The following is a 16698-nucleotide window of genomic DNA, read 5'->3' as shown; positions in this document are numbered from 1 at the left end:
TCATGTTGCTTGTATTCATTCATACAACTTTAGTGTATTGTATTATGAGGGTTTCAAATATTTTTTCTTCATTCAAGTCATTTCTCAAAGATTTCATACACATTTCATGTTACTATATGATGTTATTTTAAAAAAAATTAATGGAATATTATGGATTTCATAAAGTTTTGGTAGAAGTTTCAAATGAAACCCTAGCTAGTGTTAGAGATGTTATTGAAATGAATCATACTTGTACCTCTCCTAGAGTATCTTTCATTCATGAGGAAAGAATCAATAGTTTATCAATAATGTCTCCAATGGAGATGCAACATTGAACCTTCTGTTTCTCATAAAGATATTTTGGTGCAAGAGGGATAATGTAAGCATGTTAATCTTAGTACATCTATCCCTCTAGATCCTCATTATTCTCCTAGAGCTTACCTTAACAAAGTGGACATGAATAATGGTGATAGGAATAAGAATCTCCCTACAAAGGCTAATCCATCCTCATCTATTCATTCCCTTGGCTCTTCAACATCCAGAGATCATGACAAATCCCCATTGGTGTTGGAAATAAGCCACACTTAGACCGATGATGGACTGGTCCAAGAGGCTCTAGTAGCTTAGTGGTAGAGCACTCCAACAGCGTATGGAAGGTCCTAGGTTCGATTCCTAGCTGGTCCTTTTCTCAACATGGTATCAGAGCTAGGTCCAAGCTAGGAGCCCCAAGTACACGAGAGGTGTGGCTTAAGGGGGGGTGTTGGTATTGGAAATAAGCCACACTCGGACCGATGATGGACTGGTCCAAGAGGGACCATGTCTCAACAACCCCCCCCCCCCCCCTCCCCTTAATCAATTCTTTTACCAAAACCTTGTCCTATCCTTCAAGAGACAAGACCTATCCATGTTGATGATCAAGAAAATGTAGCAAAGATAATCTTATGGGGACTCAAATATGATAAAAACATTACCTTTCCTTTTGTGAGATATATCATTAATTATAAGAACAAAGATGGTAGTGTGTATTGCATCTTTCATTGTAGCTATTCTCATTCTATTGGAGATTGTAAAGTTTTTAAAGTATTTGTCCAAGATTTATGTGATAGAGCTCATATTCATATCATAGTAGATCTCATGTTTTTTCTCGATCAAATTTGAAAGTAGTCCAATAGCACTACTTTCATCTATTATATGGCTCTTCCTCGTGTGACATTAGTAACTTACATAAATTGGAGCCTTTTTGTCATTCGTAGTGGTACAATTTCATGTGCAATCATCTTGGGTTGGCAACATAAGAGTCTTTTTTATTTTTGTTTCCATTCTTGTGGGGCAAGAATAATGTTTCAATCTTCGCTATTTTTAAGGATTTTCTTTTCCTTTGTTAAGTTGCATCTTTCATAACTTGATGTCCTTTCTAGCATAGAATTATCCTCTGTACAAGTGCATGTGTGTCCATTGGTAGGACCTATTCCTTTCTTGAGGCGGTACACATTTTATGATCAATCTCTCCTTAGTGAAGGAGTATACACATTCACTAGGAATCCACTTTTTCTAGTAATAGGGAACATGTACATTTTTTGTTTGCTTCCCCTTTCAAAGATGCCATCTTTATTAAAGATCTCCCCTATTTGTAGAGTTATAAATATTTAGGCAAATATCTCTTCCTCCTTTCACTATGCATCCCTAAAAAAGATCCCTTTACAAGTAAATTGTTACAAGATATTATTTTTACAACTATCTCTTCCTTTCTTGAAAAGAGTTATGCCTCTTTATCTTGGAGTTATGTACATTGTTGCTTAAAAGATATCTCCTTGGTGTTTAATGTGTATATCCTCGTCTTTTATTTCTACCTTAAGACGTCAACATAAAACTATTTCAACATCTTGCAAGGGGACATATATGCAGCCTCCTTCTTACTTATGTTCAATTTATGTTGTAGGATTTCATTGTATACAATTATTTTCTTGGTTATCCTTTTTCTATTTTTGTTGTGGATTTCCTTGCATACAATGATTTGCTTGGTTTTCCTTTTTCAATTATTTTGTGTATTCCTTTGTATACAATGCTTTGTTTGGTTATCCTTTTTCAATCATTGTTACAAATTTCCTTACATACAATGGTTTGCTTTATTATCCTTTTCCAATTTATTTTGTAGGATTTCCTTACATATGATGCTTTGTTTAGTTATCCTTGTTGTAATATCCCAGTAACACCTTTACAGTTGCTTGCCTTGTGATAAGAAAGTTTTACTTGACAAAATATTACCTTTCAATTTGCACAGATCAATCATCTTGCAATAAGAAAACTTTGCTTGGCACCTTTTTTGCAAGATGAGTGGAACTAACATAACACAACTTGCTAGACAATTTTGACTCTTCCTTTCTCTTTTTCCATATGGACCATACAACATGACACAACTTGTTCTCCCATGAGAATCTGTGCTCCCATGTATCACCTAGCATAACACAATTTGCTAGCTCATGGAATCCATGTTTCTTCCCTCTCCCTCTGTTCCATGGATCACCTAGCATAGAATAGCTTGCTAGCATGTGGAATCCATGTTTCCTTTCTCCTTCGCCATGAACATAGCATAACATACCTTGCTAATCATTGGATCATGGTTCATTAATTGATGCATGCTCTTTCTCTTTCCTTGTGATCACTTGTGCTCTTGCAATAGCATTCTGAGAATTATATTAATAGTTGAGACATTTTGATTATCAAGGTCTCTTCAACTAATGGACTTAGAACATTTATTTTTATTACTAACCCCTTTTTGTGTGTCTTTTGTCTTTGCCCTTTTTCCTTTTTGTTTATTTTTGGTCTTGTTTTGTGTGTCCTTGTATGTGATTGTGTTAGTTAAGATCCTAAGGTTGTGGGCTTGTTCCTTTGAATTTAGTGATGTTTTATCTCCTCTCTCTCTCTCTCTCTCTCTCTCTCTCTCTCTCTCTCTCTCTCTCTCTCTCTCTCTCTCTCTCTCTCTCTCTCTCTCTCTCTCTCTCTCTCTCTATTGTGAGTATGCATGTAGGTCATACTATCACTAAGGTGGGGGCTAAATGTAGTGTCATAAATTACAACCTTGTAAAATTTACACCACTTTTTGAGCCCCTACCTTAGTGTGACCCATTTTTGCTATCATCCAAGCTCATTTCTAGCCCTTTTACTTTGAAACTAATGTCATCTATTGGTATGGTGGTATGAGCCTTTGTCTTGGATTCTATACACCTTATCCTCAACATGTTCTCCTTGTTTTGGGTGGATAATGGCGTCTGGAGCACCATTGTCCTAGACAAGGCACCTGGGGCACCCTTGCCCCCCAAAACTGGGCCCAAATTTGAATATCTCGGTGCATGCTTCCCACTAGTAAGCTTTTGATCATGATACCTCAATTTGACCATTGGAGGCTGGCCTAATTAGGAAAATATCTTGAGAACCCTATATAAGAGTATTCTTCTAATTCATTTTCATATTGATATCATTTCATCAATCACCTACATCAAGCATTCATTGTGTATGAAGGCAACATTTCATCCCACCATATCCTTCAAACATTTTCAAGATCAGACATCATGGAGAAGCAAATTACATCAATCTTCATACAAGAATGTGTTTATGATTAGGTCATTCATGTCTTGTCATGTCATGCTATGTTATTGCATCAACACTTGTGATCACATTCAAAGAACATTGCATCAACCTTTAGTCATTTACAACATATCTAAGGTATAACATTCAATGTTTACATCAATCTTTCAATTCAATTTCAATAGTTAATTCCAAACTTGAGGTTTGACCTAGGAAAATCCCTATTCTCAATATCTTACTCTTTTTTTGTAGGTGTAGGTTATAGGTTCAGGAGTTGTAATTGCAAAATTAGGTAGGGTACATAAAGATAATCGGATCTATCTTTTACAAGCATGAAAAGTAAAGGATAGGGTTTCCCCACACACCTATGTCTAACAATGTTTGGCAAAAATTCTAGGGTAGATTCTAAGCATCACTCTAGTTTCAAAAAAATAACTTTTGTTTGCATTTGACATTCTAAGGACAAGGTCGTCCAAAGCACCATTGTCCTGCATTTTCCAGGCCTAGATTCTAGTCAGAAGTTCTATTCATCTTCCTCATTCTTGATCCGTGTTTATAGATGCATATCAAATTTGAAACTGCTAGTTCATGTTAATTTATTTCAATATTCCACTTTTATCCCTAGATTTAGCATTGATTTTACATTTTTGCAGTATCCATTTCAACTGAAACAAATATGAGTGAAATCCAATCAACATTCAACCCTTTTCATATAATTGAGGGTAAATATATTGATCTCACCCATCTTTAATGTTAATGTTCCTTATAAATAAGCCATTTCATTTTTTACATGGCTAAGCTAGCTAATCCTATTTCCACCTCATTATATATACATTTGCAATAATTTGAATAACCTGAAAAACATGAAAGAAAAGGTGGGGAGAGTGAGTCCATTGTTGAATCCACTATTAAAGCCCCCTATCCCTAAAAGTGGGCTCTATGCCTCCCAGACATGTGGAACTCATAGGTCCACCGCCACCATGCCATGAAGCTAGTCCCACATCCCAAACACAACAATTCATAAAATGCACATCGATCTAAAGGCTCGCACTAATGCCAAAAACCAAGCATACATGACATACAATCACATGAAGTAAAAATAAAATGGAAAGGAATTTTGCATCTATCGAGTGCTACTCAAGCTACATAGGGGTTAGGTATTAGAAAATCACGAAAGGGGAGTGTCATTGCATAGCACAAAAGTATGGATCACATTGATTGATCCTCTCAAGGAGACAAGGAGACTTGCTCATACTATATCAACATCCCACAAACGGTCAAATTTTCACAACACATCCTAGGCCTAAACAAGTACTCTAGGTATGAGAGGGACATCCTTTATCTTTAGTTGGTTCATTTCTCATGTCTTATTTTATTTTCACTTGTTTCAAACACAACTTCCAATGAGCTATCTATGTAGCCACTTTGTAACCCCAACCCTCATTGAGAGCCACTCCCATAACTGACCCTAACAGTTGCACACTAGGCTCATCATGTTCTCCAGGAACATAAAACTTTACTCAAAATCAAAATCAAAACAAAAATACAAGTCTCTCTTTTTACAACTATTCAACATAATCACAATTTTCCCAATTCACAATAATGACAAGAAATAGAGTTTGAATCAATCCAAATTCAAAAATCATATAATAAATCAATTGTTCCACATTATAATCCATCAATATTTTACACCAATTCCACTTATCACTCTTCCAATTTTTACCAAAACCAACAAATACTTTGATCCTCCATTAAAGGAGGTTAAAATTTCATAAAAATTAAAAAATCACAAATTTGAAAAACTGAATGATACCCTTTTAGTTCCTAGGTTCCTAACAACTCTTTTCTAACATAAAATATCACACACACACACACACACACACATGGGTATGTGCAAGATCATGATGGGCCAAAATGTGACATATTCTGACTAAAGTCCTGATTGATAGGCTGATTGAAAAATATCTATAACTTTCAAACGATATCACATTTTTTGAATCCAAAACATGTGTCACATTCTATGCTTTGTATACTATTTGTTTTAAAAAATTAAATTTGAATTTCATAAATTTTTGACCAAGTTATGGTAGTAATACATACGAGTTTTTATATTTTTAAAATGTTGTAGTAAAAAAGTCATAATTAATTATTTATTTCAAGAAAAAATACAAAAAAATGTGTCACATCTGGACATGAGTCGTCTACTTATATCTAAAATCTTATAAAAAAAATATTATGGTTTTATTGTGGTTAGGGTGGTCAGACAGACACCCGCTTCTTATCTTTTTCCTGAAATTTTAGTACTAGTGCATTGAAATTTTAAATTTTCATCAATAGATTTTTTTTTTCTAGAAAACAAACAGTAGCTTAGAAACTACATTCAATTTGCTACAAATTTACTTTCATAATTTTTGAAATAATGTTGGTAACTTATTCAGATTTTTATGTCAAGTTGCCTAACTCTGTTTTTCTGATTTTCATTGTCACTTAAGGGCTTGTTTGGCCCACCATGATCCTGCACATACCCATGTATGTGTATATATATATATATATATATATATATATATATGTATATATATATATATATGTATACATATATACATATATATACATATATATGTATACATATATACATATATATACATATATATGTATACATATATACATATATATACATATATATGTATACATATATACATATATATGTATACATATATACATATATATACATATATATCTGTATGTATACATATATATGTATATATATCTGTATGTATACATATATATGTATATATATATGTATGTATACATATATATGTATATATATATCTATATACATATACATATATATGTATACATATATATGTATATATATATATATGTATACATATATATGTATATATATATATATATATATGTATACATATATATGTATATATATATATATGTGTAGATATATATGTATATATATATATATGTAGATATATATGTATATATATATATGTACATGTATATGTATATATATATGTAGATGTATATGTATATATGTATGTACATGTATATGTATATATATATATACATGTATATGTATATATATATATATGTACATGTATATGTATATATATATATGTACATGTATATGTATATATATATATATGTACATGTATATGTACATATATATATATGTACATATATATAAATGTACATATATATATATGTACATATATACATATATATGTATATATGTACATATATATACAAACATATATGTATATATGTGTGCATATAGACATATATGCATATACATGCATACACACACACAGACATAGACACACAAACACATATACATAAACGCACACACACACACACATATGTATATACAATATATAACAATAGATCACATACACATACATTTCATTTTACTATGAAATAATTATCTTTATGGCATCAAGGGTTTCATTTAGATGTTTTCTTTCATTTTATACATAATGCATATACATACGTAGATACATACATACATACATACATACATACATACATACATAATGCATACACATACATACATAATGCATATGCATGCATACATGCATACATAATGCATATACACATATACACACAATTCATATAGATACATACAAACATATATATATATATATATATATATATATATATATATATATATATATATATATATATATATATATATATATATATACATGTAGTTCATTGCACAAAATGTGAGAAAGATATATTATTGTTTTATTTTATTTGAAACCTTTACTTTTTAATCATGAAATTTAATGGGTATACTGTTATTGTCTCCATTTCTGACTTAGCATGTACACCTATTATGTCTCCATTTATAATGTGAAAAATTCATTACACCTATTTCATCAAATTCACATCAATGATACGGTTCATGCAGCTTTTATATATACAGAGTTACTATCACATTTTTAAAAAAATATGAGTACTACTAGTATGGAGGTAGTACCTCCATTCATTGATCAAAAGAAAAAAAAAACATTACATCAATTGTCATCGTGCAGGGACAAGGAAATTATTGCATTGAAATCTTAGATGCATTGCATATCATCTTCGAAAAAAAGATCAAGATTAGATACATGAAACAAATTAATGGGCCCAAAATCATCCTTCATCACACAATGCTTAAAAATAGACCAAACATTTTGTTTCTTCTCTTCCTTACCCTCCCTATTCAAATCAAATATTGCTCTGAGAAATCTAGAAATCTCACCCATCTGGATATCCTCCAAATCTTTCAAAATAGAAGGTTAGTCATGTTTTACAACCAACTTTCTCCCAACCTTTCTTGTCAAATCCAAAGAGCAAACCGTCTAGGCTAGAGGAGTGAAAAACTATTTATATACACCTCTCCATCATGTACATGTTTACCAAAGGAAAACACCTTTTTAACCATCAAAATTGCCTGCAAACTTATTATCCTCACAATTGAAGATCATTTTTGCATTGATCTTCAGTGATTTCATCACACTTACATTTTGCACCAAATATATATGTCATGCTTGCCCACATATTTATAGTTGCTTAAAATGAATTCCCCTTTCAATGATATTACTACTTGCATGAACATTCAATTGTCACAATGTCAAACATCAAATTATGTGTCTATCTTGCATTGTTGTTGTGGAGAATATTTTTAGGGCCCAATGACACCCGACAATGCGTAACACCCAAAAATTTGGTATATTTATCTATTTGTTTAGTATTATGAATTTTTTTATGTATGACCCTCACAAGTTTGAACCATCAAAAAATTTATGCAGTGTCAGGAAATCATTGGACCATTCCAATGATCGATGCCTGGTCTACTACAATGGATTAGTTGAAAATCACTTGGTTCATAGAGGTGAAGCTGTCAAGGGCTACCTTGGATATGATACAGTAACAACTAGCAAGTTGTCATTAGATTGTGCTAATGACAAATGCTTAGAGCTACTATTATATCTTTTGGATTCATTCATTTGATTCACAAAGGTGAAGGATTACTAGGGGATATCTAGGATTTGATACAGTAATGGTTGCATGGGTAGTTACCTTACCATGTGGGTAGTAGTAATGAGAGCTAATTGTTGTATTAGGAGGGTTCATTGGCAGCCATGTATAACATGGGGGTGATTGATGCCAAGTGTTACCTAAGATTGTGAAGAAGATATCTGACAATATCACTAAGGTCACTAGGTGGTATATGTTGGAAGCTACTTCCTAGTTGGACAGACTTGTTGTGAGTTTCCTATAGGCAATTGAAGTTAGAATCCACTAGGTTAGGTTGGTTCACTACTTGTAAAAATCCTTGGGATTAAGGATGGACCCGTAATTTAGTATGGGATGCATTGAATCCTCTTCCTAGTTGTTAGATAATATACTTGATCTTGTTGGGTTGAGGACATACATGAGGTGTAGTATGGGATGCAACGAATCCTATTCCCAGTTGTCATTGGTTCAAAAGACCATAGAAAAGAATGGGATCCACATTGTAGTGCACAATGCACCCAATTTTATTTTCTATCTAGGATGAACTATGAATAGGAAATAGCCATTGTGTATGAGCTAGTCACTATAGTCCTTGTAATGTAGGTATGAACTAGTCACTATTGTCTATGTGGTGCTTGTATGAGCCATTCACTATGTATTTGTGATGCATGTTGGAGCTATTCACTATGTATGTGATGTATGCTAGAGCTAGGTAGCTTGTGTACCTTTGATGTGTATGAGCTAGTCCTTTGTGTAAATGTGATGTATGCTTGAGATAGTCTCAATATGTATGATTTGTGATATGAACATTTTGTATATGCATATATTGAACATTAATGATTGGTAATGTTGAGTATGAAACTAACACTTGATGACAATGGTATTATTTTATTCTAATGGAACTAAGTGAATATATTCACTTAATTAATAGTCATGATTTAAAGAGAGATTATTTAAAATCATCACTACTAAATAAATGGAAGATGTTTGATCAATTAAGTTGATAATTGATGCTAATTGTATATATATATATATATATATATATATATATATATTGGTTGGTAATAATTAATATTTATTGATAAATCAGAATTTGAATTGTCCTGAACCAGGTGGAGCTACAATTAGGGAGCCACCTTCCCAAAAATATTTCCCCCTTCAAGAGAAGAAGAGACACTACAGATACTGCCCCCCTTTCCCCATTTATCCCTTTTTTGTTTAACCTCTATCCAACCATCCGCTCTTGCATTCTCCAATAGTTTCATATTTGAAACCCCCACACCATCCATCCCCCTGTTATCCCGACATTGCTGCTCAGTTTTCTACCCAACAATCATCTCTAATATACTTTCCACCAAAGAACTAGAACAAACCTCTGCCTTCAAAGTAGCCTCTCTTCTAGCTTGAATAGAGAAATTACCCAAATCAACACCACCCTTGACCACAACATCCGAGCCTCTAGCCAAACCCTGCTCAGTGGATGCCAGTTCTAAATCCAAATCATCTTCTAGTTCTATTTCACTGGCACTTTGATCAAACCACCCAGATCCTTAGGGGTAACCTGATTCACGTCCCCCTTATCCATCATATAAAAATGAGGGGTGATCTCTTTCCACCAAGATGTTGGTCGGTCCACTCTATGCCTGTTGCATGAATCAACATTATATCCAGTCTTAAAATACCTCTTGCACCTAAAGGATACCCCTTCATAATCCATAGGTTGAGTCCAACTAGCTTTCAAAGTTGTAATAGAAATATTCAAAGGGAGATCCTTCAACATATCCATCTCAACCAATAATTGAGCAAACATAGTGTGTAGAAAATTTAATAAGCCATCATTAGTCATTAAATACTTAAATAGTTCCCAACAACTTCAAAGAAGGAATCAAACCAAAATCGCATTGGAAGATTTGGAAGCCTAACCCAAAGAGGGGTATGATCAAAAGATACTGATAGAGGGTTGAAGGCCGAATGCCAAGGTTTCGACATCAATGAATGGCTATCCTTCGAACACCATTGACTACACCAAAGGACATTTTCCTATCCTCCTCATTCTGGGAAACCACAACGAAAAACACGAGCATGTGTATAAATCTGCACACAACCATCCATAATGGGTTCCCAATGAACAAAAATCCATCTATGGAGATCACCAAGACTCGACCAATGTCCTTTGAAATGCCCAATGAGCCCTAAACCAACAAAACACTTTTCATTATTTTCAACTTCCTTCTCTATCTCCTCAGATAAATTAACAATAACCGACTTATCCATCGTTGCCCTAGTTGTTGCAGAGGGACCTAGTTTATTTAGCCCATAGGGCAATGAATCGCCAATAGGAATTGGATGATAAGCTCTTCGACCCAAAACAACACTATTCCTATCTCCCGTCGATCATCCTCTCTCTATAAAGGTCTTAAACTGAGGTCGATCCCCTTGACCATACTACTTGAAAGAATCATCATCAATTTCTTTGAAACCCATCCAGCTTCGAACACTCCCAAGGACTCCACGACAGAGCCGTTTGGGTGCTCCAACATTACCATTGTGTCCAGATTCTCCCTTTGTCATGAACACCCAATTGTTTGCACCCCTGTGAGGAAGACTTCCAACACAAAAAAAACCTTCCGTATGAACCCTAGCTTGTGTGTGTCTATACATATACATATACATATACATACATATATATATATATATATGTATGTATGTATATATATCTGTGTGTGTTTGTGTATATACATACATATATGTATATTTACATACATATATATGTATATACACACACACACACACAATATATATATATATATATATATATATATATATATATATATATATATATATATATATATATATATATATATATATATATATATATATATATATATATATATATATATATAAGTTAAGTGGTAAAATTTACAATTTAATTTGATGTACAAGATGTGATTTAGAAATAAAAAATTAATATTTAAAATGGACTTCACAAGTTGCTAGCATTACACACAATATGATTTCTATAAAGGGATTTATACCCATTAAAGTTCAATCTAGAGGCAATCGGGGCTACATAGATTTTCATGGGATTCCATATAAAAAGAATATAATATATATTAAAATTTTAATATATACAATTAATTTTATGCCCTTTTTCTATACTTATAGATTCAGACTTTGCATTAAACTTTTATTTGGCTATCATTTTGTATTCTAAATTTGAATTACATGAATTGTCAAAATAATATTTTGTGTCAGATTTGACTATTAATATATTAAAATTGAGACTATACTTGTTGGAATCAGGGATCACTGAGTGTGGGGGGTGAATCAATGATCTACCAGTTAACAAATTTTCAAAATTAACTTTAAACCACTGGAAGCATACACATAAACTAAAATGCAAAAACTTAAAATAATCAACCACAAGATCATAACACCGGATTTTTATGTAGAAATCCAAATGGGAAAAAAATACAGTGCGATTTGAACCCACAATATTATTTCACTATGGCCAGTAGCAAAACAATATTACAAAATAGGAATGTACAGGCATCCAGGCACACTGTCTAAAGCTCACTGCTCAAATACAATAAGGGTTGCAACCTCGGAAGGCTCACTGCCTTACTAATTAATTACAATGATGAATTATAGAAAAATTAACTCCAAAATAATATCTACAATGCTTGAATGCGTTTTGGTTAAGTCCCAAATATACCAACTGAATCACCTCTGTTGTTCTGCTATGTTCTACCATGTTCACTGTCTCAGCCAACTACCAGATCAAGAATGCGCAAGTGAAACTGTGCCAAAATGCATTCTCGATCACCACTCGCTCGCATACAATCATATCATTTACCAAAAAGATCATCTACGCTAGTCTTATAGATCCGCAATCACAAAGTAGGTCATTTTTATGTCGGCTTGCTAATGTACGTGTAGTCTCATGTCAGCTTGACCGGATCACAAAAGATAAATACGGATCACCAAAACAACAATAAAATGATGTGTCTATGTTGGCCCAATCATCCCAAACACAATTCAACGCACTACAATCACCGGAAAACTTTTGGACCAAAACTGCTCTGTTCATCCTAGAATACCGGTTAACTGGCTATCAGTTGATGTCCTCTTCTGGAAATCAATATCTGTGATTACCGGATGGTAATCTCATGAAGATTTTCCATCAATAACAAACCTAAACCAATAATCAGCCATCATAAGTCACCAGATAAGTGTCAATTGCCAATAATCCCCCCTTTGGCATTGATGGCAACACTCGTGAAAAATGGCTGAGTGTTGAGCACTGTACACCAGATCAAAATAATTTCTAAGGCTCCCCCTTAGACAAAGAATTCCACTCTTCTATACTATACATTTTTTACCGTTTCTCTCCCCCTTTGACAACAATGCCAAAGATGGGGTCCTCTCCAAAACATATATATAGAGATACTTGCCAGAGATTTTACAAATACTTGAAGATGTCAACAAAAATGGTCTTCAAAGATCCTAGGTGAGTGTCCCACCCGCTCTTCAAGTTATCCAAAACTGTAATAAATATACTAAATATAGTTGTATGAATTTCCATATCCTTCAGATCATATGACACATGTTGTGTCATAGCCTTTGTAGACACCTAAAATTATCCTATCTAATTAAATAAATATTTTTATTTATTTAATTATTTAATCCTAAGTCTTCTATTCATTAAATGAATCTTTATTTATTTAATTAATTCATTAATCCTCTTCTAGCCTTTTTCTCACTTAAATAAATACATTTATTTATTTAAATTACCCTTTTCCTAAATTAAATAAATATTTCATTTATTTAATTGATCCCACTTCTTCTATTAATCAAATAAATATTTATTTATTTAATTAATTCATTAGTCTTTTCTACCCATGACACATGTCATTCATCTCTTAATTCCTACACTACCTACCCTCTCATTATTTTCTTATTTTCTCTACCTACCCTCTAATCCTAGCCGACCATCTATCTTTTACACCTCTTAATATTATCCCTCCATTTCTTACAGTGTCTTCTATATAAGGAGATACTTCCTTCATTATCGAACCTCAACTACGCATCCAAACTTTCATATGAAATCAAGCCTTTTTGCGATCAAGCTATCAACCATATTTTCGTTCCTTGTTGAGCTCTTGTGCACACATAAAATCTAAGAGCAAATATATCAAGCAAGATCAATGGAGGTAGGAAGAATGGAGATTCAAACCCTAGTGGACATGTGATGGTATAATATTTGTGATTTTATTGATTTACATTGTCTTAGGTAATTTTCATATGTTATGGTGGATCTTTGTTGTTGTTAGGCTAGGGTTTTGTGGTTGAATTCATTTAGTCTTTCAATATTGTTGTTATCCACATTTTACCATAAACATTTTGGCACGCCCGGTGGTACATGTATTTTTGTTAGATCTATGTTTTTTTTTGCAGGTTTCTATAACCCTATGTTGTTGTTTTGTAAAATGATTTAGAAAATAACCTTGTGCAGCTAGGGTTTTGGACACAAGATTAAGATCTTGGAGAGATTTGATCCGATTACACAAACATCCTAGAATTTTTGCACCAAATTTTGTTGGCAAGTTTAGGACAATATTAAGAGATCTCAATCCAAAATTTAGAATTTTCGGAGCATATTTGAATTTTTTATGAATTATTTATGATTTTTCATAAAAAATTTAATATTTGAAAAAAAATAGCAAATTTTTCGAATTTTCTTACATTTTTGGAAATTTATAAGAATTATATAGGGGTTCTATGTTTTGTGATTTAAATTTGGGTGCAAAATATTTCATTAAAAATTGGATTTTAAAAAATTAGGGTTTTTCATTATTTTGATCAGATCTCATAAATGGATTAGAATTTTGGTATAAAGTTTTTTTGTAGGTTGATAACAGTATCAAAAGAGCTCAGTAAAACAATTAGATTTTTTGGAGCATATTTGAATTTTCTATGAATTTTTAATGATTTTTCATAAAATCTTAATTTTGAGAGAAAATGAGTGACTTTTTCGGATTTTGTTATATTTTTTGAAATATCGCAGAATTATACACATGATATGTTCTTTGTGATTTTAATTTTTATGCAAAATAATTCCTAAAAAATCGGATCTTTAAAAATTAGGGTTTTACATTATTTTGATCATATCTCACAAACTGCTTGGACTTTTTGCTGAAATTGTTTTATGAAGGTTTGGAAGGCTATTAGGAGTTTCCATTAAAAAAATTAGATTTTTGGATCAATTTTTCATTTTCTATGAAGTTTTTATGATGTTTCATAAAAAAAATGATTTTTGGAGCAAATTAGAAATTTCTTTGGATTTTCTTATATTTTTGGAAATGTCTTGAATTTTATAGATGTTTTATTTTTTATGATGCAAAATAACTCATGGAAAATTAGATCTTTGAATCTATCAAAAAACGTCTTGTCGAAGGCCCTTATTTCACAGTCTTTTGGATCTAAATTTTACCTAACTTGTGTGCTTGCAGGAGGGGTATTATCTCAAAACTACTAATAATCTTTGTGCAAGAACTTTGAAAAAGATTTGATTTTAAAATTGTTTGCTTTGTCTTCTTAGTCTAGCAAACACTTCCATTGGTGCACTAAAATTGAAGCAGTATCTTTTGTGTCTTGAGCAATAGGCTCTTTGTGTTTAAACTTTAGAGGGTCTGCCTCCCTGTGTGGTCACTAGGACTACTAGTGATGAGGGAACAACCCAAGGGGTAGTGAAGCAAACCCCCCTCTTTCGAACCACTATAAATAATTGTATTCATGGTGTAAGCCTAACATGTGCTAATTAGTTCATACCGACACTATGTCTCCCCATAAACCCGTTTGATCAAATTTATTTGATCAATAGTAGGGCGTAACCCCTACCAGCTGGGAGCCTTATGTATTTATAGAACTGAAAGTGTTGCATGTATAGCCACACGAGCGGATGCTCTTACTAACACCTTTTTGTTTTAGAAATCCAAAATCCTTCTAGTTGCTGGGGCAGGAGGTCGGACCTCTAGAGCGACCCACACACATACAGTTCTTAGTAGAGATACAAAGTTCACCATGAGGATTTTTCTTGAAGATTGGTGCTTGGCTGCCTTGAAGAATTGAGTGCCGAGGGTGGATCCAGTGGGGTCAAGCATCTAAGTATCCGTTTTGAATAGCGTAGCCTCTGGGGAAACCCCATGCGGGATTAACAACTATTGTCCTGGCCAACCATAAGAATTGTGTTTGTCTTCTTTTAAACATTTAGACATTCAAGATCAAACATCAAAACATTGCGCCTTTTGTGTCTTCAAGTGTATGCAAAAACATTTTTACATCAAACAACACACTTTATTTTTAGTCTTTTTGAGTCCATACACCTGCAAAGATTGAGTCCTCATCAAAATTATGTCCTCTTGTCACGAAAAAATGGGCAAAAATTTAGATTTGGTCACAACAACTTCACATTGGAAAAATTGCACTTAGGCTTTTTAAACACACCTATGTCTGACAGAAACACATCTGTGTTGGATAACCGCATCTGTGAAGTATACAGGCACGTCTGTGTTCAATATTGGGAAAATTTATAGTCCAACAAACAAGATTAATCAGTTTCAGCATTCTTGAGCTTCCTAGGTTATTTCTCTGGGTTTTCATCTAGAATTCAACCTATTTTTGGGTCTCACAAAGTTCATCATTGCCTTACACCTTACATTACATTCACATTTGTCTAAACTTGAGTCAAAAGGTCACTTGCTTGTCCTCATCTTGCTTTGTCAACACATATTGGTCAAGACCTAGTTCATGGTTGAAATCCGTTCCCAAAAATCTAGGAGGGAAGCTAAAGAGGCTCAAGAGTCTGCAAACATGAGTGGTTATGAGTACGACAACGATATCTTTTTCAATTTTGATCATACCATATTACTTGACATGGACATCTATAGAAACATTCAGAATGTTAAGAACATGGATAATACAAACAACAATGATGCACAAAATGACAATGTTGACAAAATTTCAGTACATTCAACATAAGTGGAAGACTCTATCATGGATCCCCTGGTTGAAGAGATAGACAATATTTCCTACAAGTGATGGCACAAAGTGGAGTTA

Source organism: Cryptomeria japonica, chromosome 5 (assembly GCF_030272615.1).
Source record: "Cryptomeria japonica chromosome 5, Sugi_1.0, whole genome shotgun sequence".
Taxonomy (NCBI): domain Eukaryota; kingdom Viridiplantae; phylum Streptophyta; class Pinopsida; order Cupressales; family Cupressaceae; genus Cryptomeria; species Cryptomeria japonica.
This window is presented reverse-complemented; position numbering follows the sequence as displayed.